General features: G+C 37.1%; 1 protein-coding gene across 5 annotated transcripts in view; it reads left to right on the top strand.

The window, feature by feature from the left end:
* RhoGAP100F (Rho GTPase activating protein at 100F) overlaps window positions 1–19,642 on the top strand; it is a 137,802-nt gene that overhangs the window by 45,635 nt on the left and 72,525 nt on the right. For 2 of the 5 annotated variants that reach the window (XM_073961247.1, XM_073961246.1), the window contains exon 1: window positions 17,397–17,947. The exons of the other annotated variants lie outside the window; for them this stretch is intronic. The gene's annotated coding sequence lies outside the window, so the exon portion shown is untranslated. Of the gene's footprint in view, window positions 1–17,396; window positions 17,948–19,642 lie in introns of those variants that run through there. 5 annotated transcript variants of the gene reach the window in all.

Raw genomic sequence — 19,642 nt, 5'->3', positions numbered from 1 at the left:
ATGACCCTTTGTAGTGTTTTTTCTAAAGTTTTATGTTCAACTTCATGTTCTGCTGCTGTACATAACCATAATTGGGCTTTATTGTTTGAGGATTAAGGTTTAGTGGCTACGAGCCTCCTTCGATTTTTTTGTGAATGTGTGAATTGAAACATATTTTTTACAAAAAGAAAAAAAAAAAACGTATGTATTTAGGAGGGTTTCAGAATTTTGGGCGTGGGTTAAAGCTCAAAAGTTTTGCGGGGGATGTACCTAAAGAAGTGGACCGATATAGTCCACTTTGGAAGTGAGACTTATCACAAGTCACTTCAGTTATATAAGTTAGAGCTTTGAGCCATTATATCCGGAAAAATGGACTTGCCCACGAAAAACATAATACTTACCTCTATAATTTCCAAAGGACCCTAGAACAAACTCTTAACTGCACTTAAAAAGTGGACCAGCAGGGCCCACATTTGAACATAAACTAAACTATTTCGAGATCCAAAGTTTGGACCAAATCGGTTGCTCCGTTTATGAGATATCCCGCTTAGCATTTTATCGAATATTTTCGAATTTTTGTGTAGGAGGTATAAGCACCACCTTCCAATTTCATCTAATCTTCGAAGAAATATTACGATATGCAAAGTGTGGATCAAGAGTTGTCGTGCGCACCAGCCACAACTACTGGTCGTAGGGATTTTTACAGCTTCGGGGTCATTTTCTTAAGAAGTATAGACTTAAAAGGCTTGTACCATCGTAATAGGAGCCTTGAGTGCAACCTGTTGCAAGAAAAATCAAAACGATAAGACCTCTTAACTGCACTTTTCCGAAATTTTGTGTGGGAGGTACCCGAAGGAGTAGAGAAATATTACCATATGCAAAGTATGGACTAAATCGGTTTGTCCCTTTGAGAGTTATCATGCCCATAAATTTTACAGAAAAATGTGAACATTCGTGGCGTAGGCACCCAAGGGACTGGACCGATATGGCCCATCTTCAAACTTAGACTAAGTTTGGATAAAATATTACGAATACTAAATTTTGGGCCAAATCCGTTCGAGAGTTATCTTGCGCACCAGCCAGCCAGACAGACGGATGGGCATTGCTAAATCGACTCCAAATTGTCTGAAACGGATTACGCCCAAATATACTTGGGGTCTAAAATCATTATTCTGTTGAGGCACATTTTGGCCGTATGAAAGTGTATATTACTTACTTACTTAGCTGGCCCATTACAGAAGGTTTGTTCCATAGACCGAACTAAGAAAAGATCTCCAATTCTCCCTGTTTTTTGCTTCGCTTTCTGGAATACCGCGCCTTGTCATCTCTTCATCCCCTTGCTTGTGACATCTATTCTTAGGCCTGTCAATTCGGCGTGCACCACCATGTGGCATGTATTCATATGCCGTTTTAGCGGGTTCATCATCGCTCATTCTTATAATATAGCCTAGCCAACGCAATCGTTACATCTCGATACATTTAACTATATTCATGTCTTGGTATAGCTGATATAGCTCGTGGTTCATACGACGTCGATATTCACCGTCAACGCAAATCGGTCCGTAGATCTTTCGAAGAATTTTCCTCTCAAACACACCAAGCACTGCCTTATCTGCTTGCGCAAGTACCCATGCTTCGGAGCCATACATTAGCACGGGTAGTATCAGCGTTTTGTATAGTGTTATTTTTGTTTGACGGGATGTGGCTTTGTTTTTAAACTGCTTACTTAAACCGAAGTAGCATCTGTTGGACAATACAATTCTTCTTTTTATTTCACAACTGAGGTCGTTTGTTGTGTTTACGGAGGTGCAGAGGTAGACGAAGTCTTTTACTACCTCAATAGTAAAGGAACCAACTTCCACAGTCGGTACGAGAACAATGGACGCATTGCGCGTCGACACCATCAACTTGGTCTTCTCACCGTTTACCGCCACTTTATCAGATTCTCCTTCGACCTTCATAAAGGTATCAGTTACTTCTTTTACTGATCCGCCTATGATGTCTATGTCATCAGCATAAGCAAGTAACATGTGAGTATTGGTGTAAATTGTGCCATTTCTTTTGACGTTTGCCTCTCGTATAACCTTTTCTAGCAGGATGTTGAAAAGATTGCACGAAAGGCTGTCTCCTTGCCTGAAACCTCTTTTGGTACAAAACTCTTCGGAGAGGTTCTTTCCTATTTTAACTGAAGATCATGTGTCAGTTAGAGTCATTTTACAAAGCGGAATGAGCTTTGCGCGGATACCAAATTCAGACATGGATTGGAATACCTTTGAACGTAGCGGGCTGTCGAAGGCTGCTTTATAATCGATAAAAAGGTGGTAGGTGTCGATCTGCATCTCTTGGACTTGTTAGGTCTAAAGCCGCATTGGTATGGTCCAATTATTTTGTTGACCATGGGCTTTAGTCGTTCGCACAATATCCCTGACACTATCTTATAGGCAGTAGGGAGAAGACTTATGCCCCTATAGTTGGAGCATACAGTCTTATCTCCTTTCTTGTGGACGCGTCGGGTACGCGTTCTTCCTGTCAGATGGTGCTAACTAGCTGATGCATACACCTTATCAGCGCGTCAGCACCGGTTTTAAACAGCTCGGCTGGTAAGCCATCGGCTCCTGCTACTTTATTATTCTTCAGCCGGTTGATTGCTGTTTTTACCTCATCGTGGCCGGGCGGTATACATTCTATACCATCTTCTGGGATTGGATCTGTGGTATCATCGTCTTCGCTACTATTGGATACCAGCAGATTGGAGAAATGTTCCTTCCATATCCTGAGCACGCTATCTGTATCTGTTACCAGATTACCTTGCTGGTCTCTACAGGAGGATGTGCCTGTACCAAAGCCATCTGTTTGATGTTTCACTCTTTGGTAGAATATGCGGACTTCATTCTGGCTCCTGTACATCTCGACTTTTTCACACTCCCGCTTTTCCATCTCTCTCTTTTTCTTGCGGAAAACACGTTTCTCTTCTCTCCTTTTCTCCCGATATCTCTCTCGTGAGCTACGCGTTGCTACTGATTGTAAAGTAGCTCTATATGCCGCATTTTTCTCTTCGGTAGCAGCACGACGCTCCTGGTCATACCATGAATTCCTTTGCGGAGGTATCTGGAATCCAAGTATGGATTTTGCGGCTGTTTGCATGGAGTGGGCAATATTTTGCCATTGTGTTGTTATGTTATCGGGATAAGGAGTGCTCGCGTTAAGCAATTGGGCTAGTTGAGTGAAAATATGCTGTGGCTATATGTTGTGTTTGCAGCCTATCGATTGCAACGTTTAGACGGGTACGTACCTTTGCTGCAAGAAGGTAGTGGTCCGAATCAATGTTTGCGCCTCGGAACGATCGTACATCCAACACGCTCGATGAATGTCTTCCATCTATCACAACATGATCAATTTGATTACTTGTTCTTTGATCTGGAGACAGCCAGGTGCCCTTATGAATATCGAGATGATTAAATCTGGTACTGCTAACTACCATGGTTTTTGCAGCAGCAAAGTCTGTCAGCCTCATACCATTGTCAGATGTTTCACTGTGGAGACTGAAATTCCCGACTGTTGGACCAAAGATATTCTCCTTTCCAGTTTTGCCATTAAAATCGTCTAGACTAATTTTAATGTCATGGGCAGGGCAACGGTCATATGTTTCTTCTAAGCGCTCGTAAAATATATCTTTGGTCTGTTCGTCCTTTTCTTCAGTGGTAGCATGAGCGCAAATAAAGCTGATTTGAAGTTTAAGAACTGCGCTGTGATAGTTGGAAAATGGAACGTGAAATGTTGGAAAATATAACGCTATCCGCTTGTGATTAAAAGCGGGCATGTAAATCCTACCTACTTGTAAGAAATTTTACTCCCGGCATTTAAGAAGTTGAATGTGTGTACAAATATTAAAAAACATTTTTTTGGGAACACAAAACTTTGTTCATTATAAACGTAGTTTCTTATAACCGAGGTTCGCTATATCCGAATTTTACTGTGTAATTCTTTGTTTAAGCTTACTTGCGCATATAAAGCACTAAAAATTTATAAAAGCCCATAAGTCCACCGCTATTAATTTATGCCTCAAAAACAGGCCAAATTACCTATAGTGCGATGGTTTAATTAATGAATATTTTGGGGTAAACAAATTTTTCACAGAACAAGCTAATAATACCTTTTCCACATTGTAATGGAAAAGAGTAGTAAATTTAATTTACATTTTAAAATGGATCTTAATTTGCATAAAGCTTATTTTTGGTCGATCCAAAAAAGGAAATTGAAAAATTTAAATTAGCTATCAATAAAATGCACTTTATAGGCCAGTCTTTATACAGTTTGGTTGTCTATAAATACTCCTCTGCGCCGCCTGTCTCTCGTTTATTAATGCTAAGTTTACATTTACGAAATCCACTCGATTTCAACTGTCAATTCCATTGCTTTAACGTCAAATAAAATCCAATGGATTTCAGATGAGATTTCATTTGACGTATACACAAAGGAATTGACAGTTGAAATTTACTCGATTTCGTAAATGTAAACATATTTTAAGATTGCTTATAATGACTTACAAATACGCCCCCTTGGTCGCATGTCGGTCATATTTTATGGTCTATTATGGTTGACTATAAAGTCTTACTTTTGGGTCTGGGTCGCATTTATCTCGTCTATTAAGAAACCAAAAGGCAGTCTTATAAAAACTTCTCTTTGGTCGCATTTTGATCAGTTTATTTTAGTGGCCTTTAAAGAATCATTCATTCTATTCTTCTTCTTCTTTATTAGCGCATCCGTGTTTCGGATATATGCGTTCATATAATAATTACAGATTTGTTGATTTAAAATTCGACACCTCCAAATAATAGTATGCTAAGTCTAAAAAGTAAGTTTTGCAGGAGAAGCTCTCAAAGTTTAGAAATTTTTTTGAACTTCAGTACTATGCTAAGTCAATATTTGTTTATAACTTCTGTTCAGATTGACCGATCATTACCAAAATTAGACAGAATTTAAGTTAAAGGACGTTCGACACCTCCAAATAATAGTTTGCTAATTCTGAAAAGCGAGTTTTGCAGGACAAGCTCTTAAAATTTGGAAATTTCTTTGACCTTCAGTACTATGTTAAGGAAATATTTGTTTATAACTTCTGTTCGGATTGTCCGATCATTACCAAAATTTGACAGAATTTAAGTAAAAGGGCGTTAAATATAAAAATGTAAAGAACTTGAAAACTTGCTAAGTCGACTTAGCATACTATTGTTTGGAGGCGTCGAATTGTACTTATGTTTAACAAAATAAAATGGATTTTATAAATATAAATATAAAGCATTCAATAAACTTCGTTCATTTTGATTTCCAGTCCATGTCAGAATATTCTTCAGCCAAGAAACTTCTTACTTCTTCTACATGGTCTTCCATCAACTGTTCCTTTGATATTTTATTGCAGAAAAATATATTTATCATTTCTCATGATATGTCTCTTTATATTTTTAACTGTCTTAAGGAGTTGGCGATCTTGATTCATTCTTCTTAGTACCTCGTCATTTCTTATGCGATCTGTCCACGGTATTTTTAGTATTTTTCGGTATATCCAAATTTCAAATGATTCTAGTTTTTTTTCATCGTCGCCTTTATTGTCCAGGCTTCCGATGCATATAATAAAACAGACCAGATGTAGCATTTGATGAATTCATTCTATAGTTAGACAAAGCCTATTCCACAATAAAGAAAATCTACTACTTTGGGATAAATTCTCCTTTAGAATTAAATAAATTCTTTATTCAATTCACAACTTACAGTGGATTAAATTAAGTGTAAATGTGTTCTTTAGACATTTGTCTTATAGGTCCATAGTTTATTTACCGTAACAAATCACAACGATATATACGAATTTATCAAAATACAAACAAAATCAATTTTAATAATAGTATTATTCCATTATCATTTATTTCTCTAACATAATTGTGATTTCAACACGTTTGCTTTCTTCCTCTCACCATCACTGTTTGTTAGTTTCTTTTTAGGCGAAATGAAATCAATTTCATAAATGGTCTGCTTTTATTTCAATTTTGTCCTTACACAACAATATTTTGTGGTTACCTTTAAATGTTGAAATATCATCATTGGCATCGTCATCATCATTATCACTTTTGTCATCATTATTATCAACATCATTTTCATAAGTACTGTCTTGTCTGTAAATTATCTCACGTTCAGTTTCTGTTTTTGGGGTTTGACAAATTTCATTCTGTTGTTGTTGTCGTTAATAAATATTTTTCCTCTTCGGATATGTGTTATTATCCGAACACTTCCGTTGATTCTTTATGGCCAATTGGTATTGTGTATTTGACTCTTTTGTAATGGGAATGTTCTCTTTGTTATTTTCTTAAGAGCGAATAGCGAATGTATGGTCGAAGGATAAAGGATAACAATGGCAAAGCAGGAGTATACACTTATTTTGTGTGGCCTAACCATGCACACACAAAAATGTATAAAGCCTGATGACAGTTATTAATTTGTGTGAGTTTTTATTCTTGTAAGAAGAAGAAGATGGAGAATTTGAGAGCAAAACAACCGTGGCCCTGTATCTATTTTTGTTTTGTAAGGAGTCTGTGCCGTAAAACCGTTCTTATCATTTGAAATACGTGTTTGTTTCTTCACTCTTTTTCAATAGCTATGCTCTTCAAATGTGTTGCCTACGGCGCATGTCCAACTTTACCATTTTGGGATTTTTCGACCAAAAAACGAATGTGGGCTTAGGTGCCCAGACTTTATGATGAAATTTTCAGTATTTTATAATAATATCAGGGACAAATTGTGTAGAAATAAACATGATCGAAGAGCCTGACATAAATAAGACTTCGTAGAAGAACCCATTTGGGTGACGTAGGGGATGAATGAACCAAGCCACAGTCCTGACCGGCTTTGGCATGACAAAGCCCAGGATCTATCTTGGTCCCTCTTTCATCTCAAGTGGACACTGACCTCCCCGTGGTGTCACCTGGGGAGCCTTTAACGCCCGTTAAAGGTAGTGGAATAATATGTGCCGCGCGCTCACCCGCGCTCACCCATAAGAACTATAAAAACTTTGGTTGGGCTTTGGACTAATAACTCACCCCGTCAAAACATAAAAAAGAAGAAAAACAAACCCCTCTAAAGTTGATCTCCGCAAATGTTTTAAGAACCATGATCTGCGAATCTGCACGTGGAATGTCAGGACTCTCTGTAGGTGCATTTTGCGCACTGGCGGATGCACTTGATAAGTACAAAGCTGATATAACCGCCGTACAGGAAGTCCGATGGAATCGGGCAGACGTAAAGATCACAAACGATTACGCAATGTATTATAGCTGCCATTAAACGAAGCATGAGCTGGGTGTTGGATTTATGCTAAACCGGAGGCTTAAAAATCTTGTCTCCAGTTTCATTCCGGTTGATGAGAGAATTGCCACAATCCGTATAAAATCAAAGTTTTTGAATATCAGTCTCATCTGCGCCCATGCCCCGACCGAAGAGAAACATGAACAGCCCAAGGATATATTCTACGAGCGCCTAAAGAGAGCATATGACCGCTGCTCTGGCCATAACATTAAGATTGTTCTAGGAGATTTCAATGCTAAAATTGGAAGGAAAAATATATTTGGTCCTACGGTCGGCAAGTTCAGCCTTCAGGAGATAACATCCGACAGCGGAATGAGGCTGATCGATTTCGCATCGGCAAAGAACATGGTAGTAAACAGCACCAGGTTCCAATACCTCGACATACACAAGGCTACGTGGATATCCCCAGATGGGAAAACAAGAAACCAGATTGATCATGTGGTGATAGACGGAAGACACTCGTCCAGTATGTTAGATGTCCGATCGATTCGAGGAGAGAACATCGATTCGCATCATTTCCTTCTATCAGCCAATGTACGTACTCGTCTAAATGTTGTGGCAAAAGTGCGATCTAATACAGGACGGAAGCTGGATGTCAAGAAACTGCAAACACAACAGATGACACAAGCCTACTCCGCTCAACTGACCCGCATGCTGGAAGACAGCACTCCTTGTCCCGATAATGTGGAAACGCAGTGGCAAAGAATAGCCCACTCACTTCAGACTGCCGCAAAATTTATACTTGGGTACCAAAAACCACTAACTAAAAATATATGGTACGATCATAAGTGTCGGAAGGCTACTGAAGAGAAGAACGCGGCATACAGAGCAACCCTGCATTTAGTAGCAACACGAAGCGCGAAAGAAAATTATCAGGAGAAGCGTATTTTCAGGAGAAAAAAGGAGTAGAAAAACTAGAGATGTTCAGGAGTCAAAATGAAGTCGGAAAATTTTACCAGAATGTAAAACACCAGACTAAAGGATATGGTACAGGCACATTCTCCCACAAAGATGATGAAGAGCATCTGGTAACTGATACAGATAGCGTACTGAGGAAGGAGCACTATATGAAGCTTTTAGTATTGAATATGGATGGAGATAAAGATACCCCAGAACCAATCGCAAACGACGACTTTGAATGTCTACCATCTAGCCAAAGCGAGGTTAGGAAAGCTATTAATCTGCTGAAAAACAATAAAGCAACAGGATCTTATGGACTTCCCGCCGAACTATTCAAGACAGGTTCGAAATTCTGATAAGGAGTATGTATCTCTTAACTTGCGAAATTTGGCGGGAAGAAAGTATACCCAACGATTGGAACCTCAACCTACTATGTCCCGTCCACAAGAAAGGAGACAAGGCGGTTTGTGCAAATTACAGAGGAATAAGTCTCCTAGCCATCGCATACAAAGTGCTGTCGAGCATGCTATGTGAACGTCTAAAACCTATGGTCAATAAAATAATCAGGTCATCTCATTGCGGTTTTAGACCTGGTAAATCGACAATTGACCAAATCCTCACACTGCGCCAAATACTGGAGAAGACCCACGATCGACACGTACCGCCTTTTCGTCGACTATAAGCCGCCTTCGACAGCCCAATTAGAGCAAAGGTGTTCCAAGCCAGGTCTGAGTTTGGCATTCATGCAAAAGTAATTCGATTATGAAGGATGACATTGGCTGACACAAAATCAGCAGTTTCAACACTAAACGAGGCTTCAGACAAGTTGGCAGTCTATCGTGTAACCTATTTAGCATCTTACTGGAAAAGGTCATACTAGATGCGAATATATATATACGGTTAGAGTAAAAACAGCATGATATATGTACAATAAAGATATAATGTTACCGGCCTACGCAGATGACATAGACATAGTAGGTCGATCAAAGCGAGCCGTATCAGCCACCTTTGCTAAAATTGAAAAAGAGTCTGCCAAAGTCGGACTGACACTCAACGGCGATAAGACGAAGCTTGTGACAGTTTGAACCAAATCGGTTTCTACCTTCGAGGGTTATCTTACGTACGTTCTCACAGTTTAGTTGGTGCCGGCAGGCTTTTTTGGAGCTTATGGGCCATTATCTCAAAAGTATGAACTCGACCGAAAAAAATACTCCTAACAGGGCCCGCAAGAAGAACTTGTTGCAAAAAAATGCAAAACCTTTTCCAAATTTTGTGTGGGAGGAACACGAAGGAGTTTACCGATTTACTTCCTTCGAGAGATATCGTACCATATTAGCGAAAATGTTTGAATATTTGAGTGGACCGATATGGCCCCCTGTAAAGACTCCCTTTTGATCGTCTATAAAGACTCATGTTGGTCTTCTAATAAGACCCTCTTATGGTGGCTTATTAAAAGTCCCATTTGGTCGTATATTAAATTTCCATTATGGTGGTCACTTTGGTATCATTTGGTGCTCTATAAAAACATACTCATGGTCTCTTTTTGGTCACCTGTTAAGACACCCACCTAGACTCCATTATGGTGGCCTATAAAAACTCCCTTTTAGTTTTCTAATAAGACGGTCGAAAAAGATTCTCTCATAGTGGCCTATAAAGACTCTATTTAGGTACTCTATAGAGATTCCCTCTTCATCTCCTTTTAGACGTCTGTTAGGACTTCATTATGGTGGCCTACAAAGACTCCATCTTGGACACCTTTTGATATTTTATCATAAATTCCTTATGGTGGCTTATAGAAACTCCCTTTAGGTGCTTTAAGGGCTCCGTTTAGGCCATATAAAGTGTCCTCCATAAAGAGTCCTTCTTGGTCTCCTTTTGGTAGTGTATTAAGACTTCCCTATGGTTGACCATATAAACTTCATCTTAGCCTCATTTTTGCCGTATATTAAGGCTCATTTCAGGTGGCTTATAAAGACCCACTCTAGGACCCATTTTGGTATTTTATTAAGAATTCTTTTGGTCGCTTCGCACTCTTCTATTAGGTCTATTAACTCTCCGATATCGTGGCCATAAAGTTTGGTCATCTATACAGAATTATTCTTAGTCGTAATATATAAAAAATCTCAAGGGTATAGGCTCGGCAAAATTGAAATTGGTCAGTAGGATTCACCTTTGCTGGCATCCTTGCCAGGTTAGCCGGATCACCGTGTGCTTTTATCAGACTTCGGACTACCAACGAGTTGAGGACTCATTATGGTGGCCTATATAACCGATATCTTGGTCTTCTTTTGGCCGTCTATTAAGACTCATTTCAGATGACCTGTAAAGACGCCCTATGGAACTCCTTTTGTTCGTTTATTAAAAATCTTTTTGGTCGCTTTGTGGTCGTTTATTAGGAGCCCATTATGGTTGCCAAATAAGACTACCTTAGGTGCCAACGTGGTGCGGTTCGATTCCGATGCGGGCAAAAAACATCATACTTTCCAATGGTGGCAAAATACCCCTCAGTGCATCCCCTTTGGGGATGCGTAGGGGAACATATGCATGTACGTATGGTGGCTTTCAAGCTCCATTTTGATTCTCCATAAAGAGTTCCTCTCCTTTTGGACGTCTATTAAGACACCATTATCGTGGCCTTAAAGTCCCCCGTTTGGTCATCTATACAGAATTATTCTTAATCGCCTTTGGGTAATAAGTCAGTGTGACCTGTTTGAATGGTATTAAATAACACCAACACTGTTCTGGGGCTCAATTCTTGTTCTATGAAAATTTGAAATGAAAACTTTTATAAAGGAAATAAATGTCAAATGAAAAATTTTATAAGGCAAATATTTTTCATTTAAAATTTCCATAGAACAAGAATCCAGCCCCTGCTCTCATCGACTGATATGTGTTGAGTTGGCGTAGAGTGCTGGGGCCTAATTACGACATTCGATTCGATCGAGTATTTGCTCGTGAATGAAAAAATGGAGCTATGAAAACCTATGTGTTCTTCAAAGAACGTTAAGAAGGTAGGTAGATTTAAAGAAAAAAAAAACTAAAAAATAAAATTATTAATGAAAACATGTAAATATTTGTTGAATTCGTCGAACAATATTTTCGATAATAATTTCGGAATGAAGTTGTGCTAGAAAAACGAAAGAAATGATTTATTTTTGTAACACTCTTTGACATTGTTGTAATGCATCTACCTTAGTAAATGTACGGTTGGTGGCGCGAATAGGTTATTTGAAATAGCTTCAAGCTCTAAAAATTATGCATTAATTTACAATCACATTTAATATGACAGCTTAAAGGAAATCAGCTGATTTTTCTTTGTCAATTTGTAGGTCCACCATGATTGCTTGATTAAATCCAAAATATTGCTGAAGTAACTTATGTTTGCCTATATAAAGAGTCTTGTCAAACGTCTCGTTATTACAATATTGAAGTATTACAATAACTTCAGTATAAGTGTGAGTTTCGAAGCATTGCCAGAGAAGTCACTCCCCAACCGATATGTCTGATGAGATGTCTAAACCAACAGCGAAACCAGGACACATAATTTGGTGGTTGTGTAGTTTCGAATCTTCGGCTCTCCCTTTTCAATTGCAAAAATCTTCGATCATACAGCTCAACTCCTACTAGAAATTAATTAAAATTAATATTAAAAATCCCTAACAAGCAAATTTCAAAAATAAATAATTCTTTTGGTCGTTTAGTTTTTCATCCTTTGGTTGTCTAAAATCATTAATTTTTGGTCTTTACGATCCTAAAACCACCTACTTTTGGTCACCTTTACGATCCTTAAACCACTTACTTTTGGTCATCTTTACGATCCTTCAGTCCTTGGTCATATTTCCTTTTTTATCTTTTGGGCCATTTTGGTCCTTTTAGGGAAATGTTGGTAGTAAAAACTAAATCGGCAACACTGCGCATGTCTATAACTTATGTATTTTCCTCCGAATATTTTTATTCAAAATATTTTTGGTATTAGTTTTTCAATCCTCAGTTCTTATTTACTGTCAGAGGGTTGCATTAGGCATTTCTTATACACTGTTATGATGATGGTCAGGAAATTGTCAATCAGGTGTCCTGTATAGGAATCCTTTTACTATTTATTTTACACACTCACACATACTGCTACATGTTTGTATATACAAATACACACACGTTTTGTATATTTCTATACATGTTTTAGATGCTGCGTTGATCTTGTTTAATAATAGATGTCAGGTCGGTAGTTTGATTGTCCGTAGGTCTAGAGTTGTTAAATCTAGTGAACTAGTTCAGTACTATAGTTCGTTTGCGAATGAGTAATATCATGAAAACAAAGAGATAATATTACTCATTCGCAGTTCGTTCATGCAAATGACAGGTGTCCACTGAACTATAAAGTGAACTAGGTCGTTCAAATGAACTAGATTTTAACAACTCTACGTAGGTCGTCGTCGTAATTTGGTCTGCTGTCGTTGACCCATTTGCCAGACGGCCTGCATGCATACATCATACATATGTATGTATGTATGTCTGTATAACAAAGCTACGCATTATGGTACACACACATTTTTAAGGTTTCGCAAATTATGTTGTTTGTTGTTATTAGAAGTTTAAAAATTTTCTAATAAAACAAAGAACGATGTTTTAGTTTGATGTTTTACATTTTTCTTCGAATCGATCAAATGAAATATGTACAATTATATTAGAGACCATGCAATAAAAAACCTCTAATCTTTTAAAATTGTCAGCAAAGATGCGAACACAATAACAGTCCAGTCATTAACTTTTGGGAAAACTTGACACCTTGACTTATAGTAAGATTTATATTTGACAACGGTCGACAACCTGATTGGTACTGATTAAGAGTTCTGGTTATTTTCATCTGCCGTTGTTTAGCAAAGGAAAGTGTTTCTCAGCGAGATTAATTCACAAACTATTCAGAGCACCATTGATTTAGAGCTCTAGATTAGCAGGCTTCTTACTCAATTAGATGGTTTTATATTCTAATCAGAGGTTTTGATCCATAAAACGAACAAAGAACTGATTTCCAACGATCCGATCTTCTACTTTACTTATTCAATTTTAGATGGCTTCTTTGGTGATGTTGATTAGCATTTTACCTTGTTTTAAAACGCCAAATGTGTCAAACAAATAAAAATTTCAACTCTGTTATTTGTTAGATAGTCTACTTTCATTATCAAGTTCTTCCATTGGAGTACGTCCAACGGGCTTAGAAATATTCTCCACGGACATAAAATTGCACTAATTGAGAAATGTGATACCTTTTTCTATATTTCTAGTTTTGACTACTATTGGTATCACAGTTAGGACAAATTTAAAGCTCAGATGGCTGTAAACCGGACCGCAACGAATATCATCGGTATACATTTCCAAAGGATCTTCGAAGAGACCCTAAACTACACTTAAACAAAAATGTTGAACTTTTGCAGGGAAAGTATTTTAAGGAGAGGACCAATATGGACCAATTAGAAGTTAACATAAATTTGGACAAAATATTAGAAGATCCAAAGTTTGGACCCCGTTCAAGAAAGTGTATCGTGCATACGATTTTTGTGAAATTTTTTACATTTTGGGGCGAAGTACTGGAAGTTGTGGACCGGTAAAAATAAAATAAAAAAATAAAATAAAACGAAATAAAATATAATATAAAAAAATAAAATGAAAATAAAATAAATAAATAAAATAAAATAAAATAAAAATAAAAAAAAATTAAATAAAAATAAAATAGAAATAAAAGAATAAAATAAAACCAGTAAGAAAAGGATCAAAGTCGGTCGGGGTCGACTATATGATACCCTACACCACTGTGAATAGGTAAAATAGATTCTAGACCAAACACCGTTACACATTCCAAATTTCATCAAAATTAGACATACATAGCGTCTTTGGTGCATCAAATATCTTAAATCGGGCGAAAATATATATGGGAGCTATATCCAAATTCGAACCGATTTCGATAAAATAAATTTTATTTCTAGACCAAATTCCGTCACACATTCCATATATGGGAGCTATATCCAAATCTGAACCGGTTTTGATATAATTTGGCACACTTATTTCTAGACCAAATTCCGAAACACATTCCAAATTTCATCGAGATCGGACATATATAACGTCTTTCGTGCACCAAATACCAAACATCGGCCAAAAATATATATGGAAGCTATATCCAAATCAGAACCGATTTCGATATAATTTAGCATATTTTTCTATAGACCTAATTCCATCACACATTCCAAATTTCATCAAAATTGGACAGATACAGCGTGTTTGGTGCATCAAATACCTTAAATCGGGCGAAAATATATATGGGAACTATATCCAAATCTGAACCGATTTTCACCAAAAGCAATAGCTTTCTTCATTAGGCTAAAGAAATGATCTTCACCAATTTTCAGCCAAATCGAACAATAAATGCGACCTGTACGTTGCGAACCGACGGACATGCATAAATCGACTCAGAAAGTGATTCTTTGCATATCCCTAGAAGGAACTATGGGTCTATCTCTTTTCCTTAGGCATGTTACATACAAATGCACTAACACATAATACCCTTACCACAGGGTGATGTAGGGTATAAAAACTCGGAAAGATAGTTTAGTCTAAGTGTAAAACCGAGAAACATCGATTTGTGGGGTGGTTCGGAGGGGGTTGTTCTGTGGCTGGAAGTTCGGAATGGGTTGGTTCGGAAGTTCTGAGGGCGATGGTTCTTAAGGTGGTAGTTCGGAGAGACGAAGTTCAGAGGGGGTTGTTCGGAGGGTGGAAGTTCGGAAAAATTAATTCGATGCTTATAATTTCTTATCATTACCGTGTTTTCAATTATTCAGAACAAAATCTCCCGTCGTAACATTTTAAAAACTTTACTTTTTTTAACAATTTCCATTGGCAAAGAGAACGTTTACCCCGCAAATTTTAGGCAAAATTATCAAAATTTGGTCTGCAAAAACAAAATGCAAAGTTTTCTGTGGAACGAAAGAGCACAAATTTTTGCACAATCTTAGCAAAATACACTTTGCACTTACAACTTTTCACTTAGCAGAAGAAGACGTTTGAGGAACATAAATCAAAAAGAGAGCAAATTTTTCTTGAGAACTTAGCAAACTCAGCTTATCTTTAGCAAATTATCACTTATCTAAAATAAGGGTTCTGTAGAACGCAAAAATTTGCGAATTGTAGAAAATATTGCTAAGTCATGTAGTAGCAGAGACCTACCATGGCCCTATTAGTTGTTTAAATAAAACTCAGCAGCAGTTTCTTTTCCATTTTATTCTTTATTTAATTCATTTTCTGCATCTATGTCCGATGTGGTCTGCAGATTGTATTTATGAACAGTTTATAAGTTGTTTCGTGGAATAGGGCCCAGGTCTTAAAGTAAACATATGTAAAATTTTCTGTGCGAGGTACCCGTAGGAGTGGACAAATTAGTCCATATTCAAACCTGATCTATATCTGGTATATATATTAGGATGTGTAAAGTATGGACCAAATCGGTCACCGATATGTATTTTCTTTGAACTTAAACTAAGTTTGGACAAAATATTACGAAGGCCAAATTTTGAACCGAATCGGTAGATCCGTTCGAGAGTTATCTTGCGCTCCAACCACTACACACGGTGTCAACTTCCATGTTATTTTCTCAGGAATATAGTATAGACTTGCCCTGATGAAACTTGTACCGTCGTATGGTGAACAGTGAATACAACTTGCTACAGCAAAAATCTAAGCGATTCGAGAGCAGGTCCGAAACTGAAACTGAACTTTTCCGAAATTTTCTGTAGGGGGGTATCCGACGGAGTGGACAAATTAGTCCATATTCAAACCAGATCTATATCTGGTATATATATTAGGATGTGTAAAGTATGACCAAATCGGTCACTCCCTTCAAGCGTTATCGAGCGCACAAATTTTCCGAACATTTTCCAACTTTTGTGGGGGAGGTACCCGAAGGAGTGGACCGATTGGAACCTCATCTAAGTCGAGTGGAAATTTCACGATGTGCAAAGTATGTACCAAATCGGTTACTCCCTTCAAGCGTTATCGAGCGCACAAATTTTCCGAACATTTTCGAACTTTTGTGGGGTTGGTCCGCAAGGAGTGAACCGATATAACCCATCTTCGAACTTAAACTTAGTTTGGACAAAATATTACGAAAGCCAAATTTTGGACCGAATCGGTTGATCCATTTCGGGAGGTCCGGAAGGAGTGAACCGATATAACCCATTTTCGAACTTAAATTTAGTTTGGGCAAAATATTACGAAAGCCAAATTTTGGACCGAATCGGTTGATCCATTCGAGAGTTATCGTGCGCTCCAGCCAGCCAGACCGACGGACATTGCTAAATCGGCTTCAAATTGTCTGAAACGGATTTCGTCCAAACAATTCAATATTTCCCTTTGTTATGTATATTTTATGAATTTCGGAGGAGGTGGAGTACCTTTCCCACGCCTTTCTTTTAAAAGCTATATGTATAAGCCAAACTTATAGTTATATCGGTTTCAGCATAAATTTTGGGAGGTACGTATTTGGAGCCAAAAGGACCGTTGGTCCTAAACTCCCACATAGTGCCAATCAACGATCCAGTATTTGCATTTCACATTTTCTCACAGGATCAATAGTAGATATACCATGTTGCCTAAACCGCAATAACCTGTGTCCTAGTCGCATGTAATGCGCTTTTCACTTGTCTTTTCCTAACCTAACTCAATGATAAAACTGTGCGTATTTCACACATATCTTTCGTATACAAATTCTGTGACACTAACGGAAATTAATATTCAAATGCTCCTTTAAAGAGTTTCACAATATAGTTCTCTTAAAATCCTGTCATTTAATTTTTTGCTCTCTTAGGGCATGTGCGTATGTGTGTGTGGACTAAGAATTTTGACAAATTTGAATAACGGTTTTTGTTAGTTAGGCAGGCCTACGCACTCTAAATTTGTCATAAAGCTTTGGCCAACATTCTGTCATGATTTTGGTGGTGGCAGTGTTTGTTGTAGAGAATAAGAACAAGGAGAGCCGTGCCACCACCACCACCATTACCACCAACATCATCATCATCGTTATGATGTTGTTGTTAATATATTTTGTACGAATGAAGGAGGAGCTTTTGCTCCTGTTTTAATGGGAAGCCTTGCTCTACTTTTTGTCAACGATGTTGCGGGCTTTTAATACAAAAGATTTTGCCGAGTGCGTCGGGTCGGTTTTTGGTGTTGAACGGCATTCATCGTCGTGTCGTGTGGATTGAAGTGGAACGGGCGAACGGCTTTTTCCCAAAAAAAAAAAAAAAAAACAAGAAAAACACAAACGTTGTATATTCCATTCGTTTATGTGCAAAAACGTTTGTGTGTGTATAGTTTATGGGCCTTTTACACATACCGATACATAGACTAAACGTCCATATAGTAGTATATAATAGTAAAAGTTGTGAAAGAAATTCGGTTGTAGTGAAAGGGCATCGAACAAAAAACACCGAAAAAAATTAATAAAACAAAAAATAAATAAAAATTAAAATTCCACGAAAAACAAAAACGAAAAAATATAAAAAAATAAGAAAAAGAAATTATTTAAAAATAGAAATGTAGCAAACAAAAGCAAATCAATCCCCCGCTTTATTAAACAAGTCAATTAAATGTGCAATTAAACGAAAAAAAAAAAATAAAATATATAAACATACAAGTGTAATTATTAAATAAACATATAAAAATAAAATAAATTAAGGTGAACTAAAATAAATATTAAAAAAATCTAAAAAAGGAAAAATAATATTGATACACATTCCAAATATTTTTTCATGGAAAACGCGACGTTAACAGGGTGTACACAAAACCCTACACCTACAAACTTTGCCTTATCTTGTGTTTTTCTTCTTCATTTTTCGTTTCTTGTTTCTTTTTTTTGGTTAGTCAATCACCTCCCCCGCACAATGCCATTGAGCAGGTCCTGCTCAATTTTTTCTCTGGTATACATGCTAGCCTAGCTAGGCATTTAACTTCATTTACCCATCACCCCCTGCAGGAAAACAATAAAACAAAATTGGGGGGTTGGAGGAAGTTTGTGTATGGTAACAATGTTAATCTTATTAGGAGGCATTCTTAAATTGGGGTAGCAGACAGCAGAAGATATCTTAAGATTATGCTCCCCAGCTTATCTATATTGTTTTCTTCTTCTTCTCTCTGTATGGATGGATGGTGAACACATAAAAGGCGCCTAAATGTATACTCTTCTCAAATGAAAAAAAAGGATATTATCAAAGTGCCTAAATGTATCTTCTTGCTTACTCAAAAAATACTCGTATGTACGTTAAGGCAGCTCGGTTCAATAAACAACAAGAACCGAACGGCAAATATTACAACGAAATCGTCTGTACCCCCCAAAAAAGGAACAACAAGCCAATAAAAACCACGTCACACATTGTTCCAAAAATAAAAAATCTATGTCTGTGTGTGTGTGAATATTAACGCACATGTTCACCAACGTATGTGGCGCCAAAGTTTAACGTTTTGATTCCAATAGATTTTGTTTATTTGATATTTCATGTGGCCACTGGCAGCAGGCAGGAGTTTAACCTACCATGGCCGCCATAGCAAGGATATTAACTGTCATTATAATATCCTTATCGATATTTCTGTGAACTTTTATTTTTATACAAGCATACACATTTTTAAACTGTAAGTTCCATTAACAACTGACGGAGCTGGTCATTAGTTTCGGAACGCTAAAATGTCAATTATATTACACTAGTTTACGAACTTTTTCCATTAAGAGACCTAAAAAGGAAGAGAATGCTAAAGTTATAAGTTATGTTGGATAAAACGATTGGGAAATGTGGCTAAAGACTGAAAAGAAGTGGAATCGTTTGATGAGAATATGCTGGTAATTATAATCTACACTATAACCATAATGTGTCAGGGCATCTACCTCGATATTTCATACCAAAAAAAAGATCTAATCATCATTCCGTCAAATTTGAAATGGAGGGCTCTTATCATACTAGACAGTTATAGTTTTTTAGAGATCTTAAAATATTTAGCGGTTGAAATTGCCTAAAAATTAAATTTGTCCTAATTTTCGTCTTCAGATCATAATGTTGGTCCGATCTGCATTAAGTTCCAAAAGAAGTTAGCTTAAAACATAAGTGAAAATTGTAAAACATTTTTTCTTTAGGCATATATTTTTATTCCTTGAGGACACATTCCGGCGATAAAACTTTCATATGGAAGGAATGAATGGAAATGCCAAATTTTTACTTTAAAACCTACATTACTGCGAAGAAGCTTTCACATTGATGACAATTATGTAGTCAGATAACTGAGCTATATCCTAAATATATTAGGCCAATTATAAGACCAATGTGACGATATTAAAAATGCGGCCTAACCTTATGCTAATTTGTTTGTGATGTTTTCATCTTTG

The sequence above is a fragment of the Musca autumnalis genome, unplaced genomic scaffold, assembly GCF_047663935.1.
Source record: "Musca autumnalis isolate F117 unplaced genomic scaffold, ASM4766393v1 scaffold_1, whole genome shotgun sequence".
NCBI classification, from domain to species: Eukaryota; Metazoa; Arthropoda; class Insecta; order Diptera; family Muscidae; genus Musca; species Musca autumnalis.
The sequence above is the reverse complement of the archived record's forward strand: the minus strand, read 5'-3'. Positions and strand labels throughout refer to the sequence as shown.